Here is an 8095-nt window from a genome sequence, read left to right as displayed (position 1 = left end):
TAAATATTTACATAAATGTAAAGCGCATTTAAGCTAATGTCACGCGTGTGTTTTCTTTGGAAAATTTACTTATACAATAAAATTATGTATAGAGTGTACATATATCGTAAATTAATTACCAGGATTATCAGAAGTTTGAGCCATTTATGTACAATTTTGTGTGACATTAGATAGCAAATGTATGTTTTCCTTTAATCTTTCCTATATAATGTTTCTAAATGTTTCTTTACTTGTTTCAAATGTATCATGGTTTTAGGTTATTTTTTTACGTGTGTATTACTATACTTTTATATATGTATTACTTTTCGTCTTTAGTGCTCTTATTCGCTATCATTACTGCGCTATTTTTCATTATTTTTTTTGTTAAATCTTAATGACAAGGGTTGGATATTAGAACATTCTTGGCTGAATCTCGCCCACTTTAATAAAGCATTTGAATTTGATGAATTTCATCCTTTCATTATCAAGTCAAGGATGTTATAAAATAGAGGATCTGCCCATACAACAAAATCGTGAAGCCATACGTCACAGCTTCGCCACACCTACTCTGTCCGCTCCGCGCCACTAAGATTGCAATGTTTCGAGCCAACTATCATGGCGGAAACGAGAGTAGCCAATCAGACGTGCCGGGTCGGACGATGCTTGGTTGTTTTTTGGCTTCATTGAGTTCATATGATGAAGATATGTATGGGCAAATCCTCTATTTTATAACATCCTTGCATCGAGTACTATCAGAAGTGTTCATATTTAGAATTCCATCTACAAAGTGTAACATTTTCTAATCTAATTTTGATATGACAGCTTAATATTACAGCACGCTTTTCATTAATTGTAACATTAAACATTGTATAGCGTTTTTCAAATGTTAGATTTACAAACATATTTTACCAGCCGTTGAAAGCCCAGAATAAAAACTGTCCACCCATTACTGAAGTTAATATCTAAAATTCAGCTCAATGATCAGAAAAGGCTGCTTTCTCTTTTACTTTGAATTAAACAAAGATTAATACATGCATTCACACATTTGAGCACAGGTAAGTGTCTCCAAGCCTGGGATTGCTCTAATAGATCTAATATAAATATAATAAAGAGTTTGTTTATATGTTTGTGTGTCTCTGTGCGGCCTGGGGACCATACGAGTGGACCAAGAGTTACCAAATTTTGGTCACGGGTACCTTGGTCCAGGCCCCAGACCAAGACGAAGCGTTTTTTAAAAATTTGATCAAGGAGGGGGGTGCGAGAATTGTAAAAATAATCCAAAATGACAAATATTAGTGTCAAATCCATGTGTTCGCGGTCGCTGAGATGAATGGTGATATTCCCGCAGGAGTTGTTTCCCAAATACAGCCCCCATGCGAAGAATGGGTATTTCAGCTAGCATGTAAATATAATAATAAATAAATAAATAACCAAATGTAGTAGCAGTAAAATAAGAGGAAATATGAAAAGGACAAGACAGTCATTCAAATTTACTCTTTTTTTGGGCTTGTCACATATTGTCACGATGAAAGCTGACGGTAACCTTCGCAATTTTTGTGGAATGACGTCCACCTCATCAATGTTTACGTTTCTTGTTTTTACTTAATGTATGATTTGGCTTTTTCTCTTCTCTTGAAAAGATGGTGAACCGCAGCTTACATTCATAAGGTTTTCAATCGTCATCGATTGTATCATCATCATATGAGGAATGTAGATGCAAAAGTGGCAGTGTCCATTTTTTTGAGAAATTGAGTTAGAGGTGGGACTGTATTGTTTTAAGTGTCCCCGACAGAGCGGTGAAGTCTGTTTGGATCACAACCTACATCCTCCCAGTAAAAACTGAAGGCGAATATCACAATTTTTGAAAAACTTGCTATCTCCACTACCCGGTGCGGTTCAAAAGTGACAATCTCCACTTCAGCCAATCAGAGGCCCGCTGACGTCAGACGTTGCCATAGCGACCGTGTCGCATGCCTGGAATCGTTCGAAACTTCCTCACTAGTTTGTAATGAGTCAATAAATCTGTACTAGTTCACTAGTCCACGTTCATTTTCAAAACTTGCAATCTCCAATTTTGAAACAGTAATTACAAAAAATGAGGGACTTTCTCTGGGGAAAATTTATGTTCAACCCTCTAATATTGCTACGATCTACTATCTCAAAAAAATCTGTACGATAAAATTTTATGGGTTTACGAGATATCAATTAATCGCTCGTCCTGAAAAATTCGGCCGAGTGGAGATTGCCACTTTTGCATCTACACGCCTCATATGTATTCTGCCCTTACTGGCAGGTCACTTGGTGCAGCTAAGAAGCTTCCCTGCTCCACGGTCTTCCGCTAACCTCTTCGTATTCACGTACGATTGTTCTGTTTTGATATCATCCATTAATTGTAGTCTCCTTCGCCTTCTCCCTCTCTTTCCTGCCACCATACCCTCTTACACGTCCCTCATTATACAGTTCCTTCTTAGCCAATGTCCCAAGGAGTTTCTCTTCTTCTTCTTGATACTAATATTTAAAACTGTTTCCCCACCACCACCATTTCTAACGCCCTCTCATTCGTCTTCCGCTCGAACCAACTAATTCCCTTCATTCTCCTCCACACGCACATTTCGACATCGATTGTACAATCCTAGTAAATTTTTATCATTAGAAACACACAAATAAATTTGTGATTGATTCTATTCTTTATGTAAATCCCTATTATTTTCACCTACCCTGAAATATAATGATTATGATAATGATATAATGATTACATTCTTTACTTTGTAAGCACATTTTATTCGACTCGATCTCGCATTCCTCGTCTACCTTATTTACTTATTTATTTATTTATTTTTAAAGTTTTATCTTCGTTCCTCTTATTTCTACTCAAGGTAATACCGGTCTGTAAGTTGCAATTAATTAAGTTTACCTTTTCAAGAGTCGACAATAATCCAGATAAGTACAGGTTAGCCCATGGGCGTCGTTAGCCGGGGGTCGCGTCTCCCCAGATTATATAGCTTTTGTCGGAAAGATTATTTTTATTTTGATTCATCCGACTCTCCCAGATTTAAAAAGCTAACGACGCCACTGGTTAACCTAGAGGCTAGGAGAGTCCTGGTAAGTCACAATGATGTGTAGTTCGTTTCCCAAGTCCTCCCATAGTACTATAATATATCTTCCGACTACAGGTGTCAAACTTTGTACTTTACACCTAGCCGATGTAGAATACTTCCAAGACCCCATTTCGAATACAGGCAATTCATACATAATTTAGATTTTCAGATTCCGCGTTACAACAACTGTCGTGACGTTAGTTTATCCCTGTGTCGTGTTGCTGAAGTGAGTTACCCACCATACGACTATCATGAATTTCTCTTGAACAATTATCAAGGAAGGAGTCTTTCTGTACAAGGAAGATAATATGACAAACAGCCTGATGCTGTGAAACGTTAGTATGTCTCTGACATAAAAATAACAGGTAGTTCATTAACGTTTGATGTACCGTCTCCTTAATGACGGTCTTACTCTGTCCACTTCTAAACTCTTGGAAAAGTTTCACATAATCAAAATAACAATTATTCTGAATGCTAACACTAAATTTTGCAGCAGGAGACACTGGCTCAGTGGTAGAGCGCTCAGCTCTCGTCCGAAGGGCCCCTGGATCGTTCCCAGGCCAAGTTATATTGTAGTGCACTAGGGATGCGCACGAGACGAGTCGAGACAGGATTTTCCTGACAAAATTCGAGTCGAGACCCGGCTCTTCCAATAGAGAAATATACATTTTTCGAGTCGAGACATCACTTTTACAGCACATTTTCGAGACGAGACAGCTTAAATCTTGTCTTGTGCGCATCTCTATAGTGTACAACAACGTGTCCGTGCATTTTTCTCGGGGTTCTCCTTTTTCCTCTCCCACATTCTCATTCCACCAAGTAGTTCATAATCACTCGTCTCCTTCAGGATACAGATCATTTCCGGAGACGTAAAATTGGAAATTTCGTTTGTTTTTATTTCAAGTTTGGTAGTGGTGACAAGAAAAGAGTGGACCTGTTTTACATAAGTTCTCCGTACGTTATTAAGTTTACGGATGTCAAATTCTTTCTATTTAATTGCACTCTACAGCCTTCACTAAACAGAGCGTTTCGTTAGAATCTATGAGCGACACATGTTATTTAATATAACTCATATAGGGTGCACTCATGTCCAAAATTATTGTCGCATGTCTATAAATATGTTGTTCTAGATATATAATTTGATACCGAATTCGCTCGGTTATTTCTTATAATGTTAGTATGTGTATGATCGGTAAAGACATGTATGTGGCAAATTCGATGTCAAAAGAGCAGTAAATAAGAATAATAAAACGAAAATAAAACTTTGTAATGGACCGGTTTGATCCATTACAGCGTTTTGTGTTATTTCTCTGTTTGTACCCTTATTCTTACCAAATTTTCAAAGTAAAAGATGACGTAAAGTTTATCTCCACCATTGAAGTGCTGGCGAAATTGACAGTTAAATTAATGCCTGTTTTTTAATTCTTCTTCTTTGACAGTTGAAGTTTGATCTTTTTATGTTTAAAAAAATAGTTTTGGCATATAGAGTTTTGAAATGTGTAAAATGGGTGATTGAAGTGTATGATACATACGTTTACTTATAAATCGTTAATTTTATGTATTTTGTTTCTGGACATACTGTAGTAATATAAATAATGTCCAGCTAAATCTAAACGTCCGGAATCCATAAGGATTCCGTGAATGGAGTATATTCCTTTCTCTTAATCTCACATTTGGTATATATCATATCAGGAATTGCTGTTTAATTTTGTATTAGGTCAAACATATAGCGATAGCAGTCACAGTTGTAATATCGATACTCAGGTGCTAATTCTTCTGTATAATGCGTTGACTTGATCCATTAATGTAATTTCATATTTGATGGGCTTCATGTTGTTAGAGGAGATCATTTATGATATATCCTGCGATAATGATGATTAATTATAATATATATAAATATTTGATGAAGTGGACCAATGAATAAAAATATGAAACAAGCTATGATAATTAAGTGTATTGTATACGTAAAATGATGATTCTCCTTAGGCATTGATGGCTGATGACGAATGTAAATATGAATTGTACGTCACGCATCCCTTAAATATATCTTTAGCGTCTTACCTATATTTAATCGTATGTAGAATCCGAAACTGCTATCGACCTGAACCTAATGGGGGTAATAGAGAGTGATCAATTTGTATCGTAAGTTGTTTTAACTATTTTATTTTACATCTTTAATATAACTGCAACCACAAGTATTCCTGATATGTTACAATGTTTCTCCTCCTGATGGGACTTTCCTGCGTGGTGCAACGTATCTGCAGTCTACGGTCCGATGCTTGTAGCTGATGAAAAGTAATCTGATATATCATCAGGCAACAAATATAAGCAATCCAGAAATAGTAGCAATACAACTTTCTTGTTCATTTAGCAACATTTCATTTTACTTATTCTAATTTTCGTATTTATAATTCTTTTTCTATGAAATTTACCACAAATATGCATTCTCCGATTATACACATAGTATTAGTATTAAAAGTACCCTGCAAAATCATTATCAAATTATATTCGTACAAAAAGACAATTATAGATATGCGACAATAATTTTGGACATGAGTGTACATAGTTCTGAATACGTAATCTTTGACGCGATGCATACTGTCTACAATGTGAAAACCAAATTGCATTTCAACGGCAAGCAAAAATCATTGGAATAAATTTAATTATTCTATCAGGTCTTGTTTCCACATTGTCAAACGAAACACAACAACTGTGACTAAACTAACTGTGACTTTTTCAGTATTCCGCTCCTCTCTCTGTGCGAAGGAGTGGAAGTCTGATGAAGTCACAGTTATTGTGTTAAAACTGTTACGTGATTGTGTGTTTTATATATATTATCACATGTCAGCGTGTTGTTGTGTTTAGTTCGATAAACTTAACATATTTTCAAAAGAAAAAAAAACAGATTAGTCAACAATGTAATAGCTCTCCTTGTACGTCCTCCGTGTAAAGATAGGTTTAGTATTATCACTTTTATCACTATTTATTCAATCTCCATTTTATAAGTAGGTCTTTTCCGTGGTCTAGCAGCTAGCGTGTGCGCCTTTGAATGCATTTAAAAAATCTGAATACATTACAATGGTTCGGACTTCACTTTAAAGTGTATGGTCCACGTCTCATATAGCCTTAGTTCTGAAAAGAGTTGGTATACTTCAACAAACACCACCATTACAAGTATGAACATCTTCGGTCCCCTTCATGTATCTAATGGATAGAACTCCTTCCTGTATCTAATAGATAGAACCTCTTCGTGTATCTAATAGATACGATCTCTTGTATTTAATGGATATAACTCCTTCCTGTATCTAATAAATACAACTCCTTTCTGTATCTAATTGATGGACTCCATCTTGTATCTAATGGATAGGACTCCTTCTCGTATCTAACCAGGGAAGGGCCCAAATGGGTTACTTGAGTTGCCGAACGACATGTATCAGATATGAAAAAGGGTGTGAAACTATGCACATATGCAAACTTTTAGCAGCTGAAGGCAACATGGAGAACCATGAGAGTAGGAAGAAATATGATCGAGAATAGGGCTCAACAACACAGAAAGCTAAGAGATTACTCGTTCCGTGCGTGAATGGCCACATGAATAAAGGTTAAATGTTTAGTAGTAGATAGATGAGAAGTTCTGCTATATGATGGTGACATGAACATCATGGCCGTCATATTGAAACTGGCCTTCTTAAATTTGGACTCACAATGTAAAAGAAAAAGTAAATTATGTGGCGTATCAAATAGCACAGAAATTTTACCAGAAGATTATTGGTGTTAGCCATTCTGTAGTAACTTTATTGTGAGTTGAGAAGTAACATGAAAGAAAGTCGTGAGAGGATATTTGCCCAAACGTCGAAATAACCTGTTTGCTGTTTGGCGCATTTTTAAGGTACAATACAAATGACCAGCAATGTGTATATGCAAAAAGCGGGAAGTGCCAGTATGTTCTAATGAGCGTGTGGACAATCGTATATGCTCTAAACCATCTGCAACATGCTGGCACGGGATGTACATCTAGGAAAAGAATACAAAGAGTATTTGCACATGCAAAGAGTTGGTAATGTTGCAGTGTTAAAGATGGGTAGTCGTCATCACGTTAAAACACCCGAAACAAATAAGGGCTGGGATTACAATTACGATGTGGTTCTTCGTATTTCATCAAGTATACTGATAAAGGTGCATACCAATCTATGAAGGACAGCTGATGTGAAGAGTATCTATAAGAGTGTGGTCAAAGCACAAGAACTGTTTAAAGTGTCTACGCTTGGAAAAAACAGGGACTATTGCCTGATGCTGCTGACAATCCTATGATGTCATAATCAAAACAAGAGGACATTGAAGTGTGGAATTTTCCTGAATGCTCTTCAAGATATCCAGCCATGTGAAAGACATGTTTAAAACTGGTGACCAGGAGCACCAAACTAGAAGTACGTAAACGCTTGGAGATGGATGAAGTTGTCACGATGCCATACATGAAACCCATCAATATGTAACGCAGCATCCGTGACTGTTTATATGTGCTAAAGAATCCAACGTGGAGAGGTTGAATATTTTCAATGCATTTAGGCCCGCAGCTATCCCAAAAGTATATGGGGGTGGCGAACCAACCATATTATAGTTAATTTGCAAGCCTATCACGAAAATTTTAGAGGGTCAGTAAAAAATTACGTACCCCCCCCCCCCCCGTGGATACCCGTGGGTATTTCTTGTGAAACTCAATATTATCCGGAACAGTGGAATGTATCATTTTATCATCTTTGTTACAAGACAACGCATCAACCAGCAGCAAGATGGGATTCTCGTGCACATGTGGCTAAATACTTCTTGAAGAAAAAAACCTTCAAATCATCCTTGCACATACTTGCTGATTTTCTAGCAAGTACCATGATATTCGAAGGGATATTAGGCGTCTTTGAAGGGAATTGACGATCTTCGACGATCCTTCCTTTACTGTCAAATAGTCTGCATATAAACCCACTTTTCCTTTGGACTGTATGCAAACCCAAGTTCTTCAAGCT

Source organism: Thermobia domestica, chromosome 3 (genome assembly GCF_964235325.1).
Source record: "Thermobia domestica chromosome 3, izTheDome1.hap1.1, whole genome shotgun sequence".
In the NCBI taxonomy this organism is placed as follows: Eukaryota; Metazoa; Arthropoda; class Insecta; order Zygentoma; family Lepismatidae; genus Thermobia; species Thermobia domestica.
This window is presented reverse-complemented; position numbering follows the sequence as displayed.